The 1,187-nt window shown below is 24.6% G+C and overlaps 1 non-coding gene across 1 annotated transcript; it reads left to right on the top strand.

Moving 5' to 3' along the window:
• The first annotated feature begins 690 nt into the window (after window positions 1–690).
• TRNAY-GUA lies at window positions 691–774 on the top strand. Its single transcript is given in 2 exon segments — window positions 691–727; window positions 739–774. It is a non-coding gene; the product is annotated as a tRNA-Tyr (tRNA).
• The last annotated feature ends 413 nt before the right edge of the window (window positions 775–1,187 follow it).

The raw sequence follows: 1,187 nt of genomic DNA, 5'->3' as shown, positions 1-1,187 counted from the left end.
AAATTTGAGGTTTGTTCACCACTCTACCCATCATAAAAAAAATATATGTTTTTTTTTTCATGATATTAGTTTAAAAGATTAACCTATATTTGTAAATGCCAACCAAGAGTGCAGTCAACAACATATACATCTTTGAATTCTTCATCAAACTTCCTTTCCTATTGATGATTTAGTTGCAAGAGTATTTGAGTGTGTATTAATTTAGAAATAAATTTATCAAATTGTATCAATTTTAACCCTCTAATAAACCTACTTTGTAACAATTTCTTTCAATGTTTTACGTCTTTGTTAAGTGCAAAAGTTGAATTACTAGTCAAATTTTAAAAACATAACAAAAGTAAGTTTGACTAATGCATATATTAATTATGTAATAAATTTGCCACAATTCATAAATTTAAAATAAATAAATAATCTCTAATATTGTTTTTCTCTAAAATTTTATCTTTTATAATTCATTTATAGGTAAAAAATTATTAGAAGGTTAAAATTGTAACATTATAATAATGATTTATAAAAATAGCATAGGACCATCTAATATTCTAGAAGGAAAAAGAAGTAGAAAAGAATATTGCTGCAAAATTTCCAATTGGCAATTTGGCACAAAAGAAGATGGCGATATAGCCAAATAAATAAATAAATAATATGTCAGTTTTAAAATCTAATTAACTAATGGACGTTTTAGACAATTGTCCGACCTTAGCTCAGTTGGTAGAGCGGAGGACTGTAGTGTGCTCAGGAATCCTTAGGTCGCTGGTTCGAATCCGGCAGGTCGGATTTTTTATTTTTCTTTACATTTGTCACAATTTAATTTTTAGGTTTAATTTCTTTTTTCTTTACATTTGTCGCACTTAATTTTTAGGTTTAAATACATTTTTCTTTACATTTGTCGCAATAATTTCTTTCTTTACATTTAACACATTTATAACTTTTAGGTTTAAATATATTTTTCTTTACAGTTATCATATTTAAGTCGAACCATTTCGTTTTTTTTATTTTTAAAATTTAAGCATATTTTCTCCCTATTTCCTACCATGATTTACTTCTTCTTTTAATATAATGGTTGAATTTTTAGCCAAATTGCAAAAATAAAAACAAGTTTTGAAAAGCTATTTTTTAAAATTTTCAAAATTTGGCATGTTTCTAAACTATTAGTTAAAAGTAAATAATAAATAAAGAAATTTAGATGT

Source organism: Benincasa hispida, chromosome 6 (assembly GCF_009727055.1).
Source record: "Benincasa hispida cultivar B227 chromosome 6, ASM972705v1, whole genome shotgun sequence".
Classification (NCBI taxonomy): domain Eukaryota; kingdom Viridiplantae; phylum Streptophyta; class Magnoliopsida; order Cucurbitales; family Cucurbitaceae; genus Benincasa; species Benincasa hispida.
Note: the sequence above shows the minus strand (reverse complement) of the source record. Positions and strands in the feature narration are given on the sequence as shown.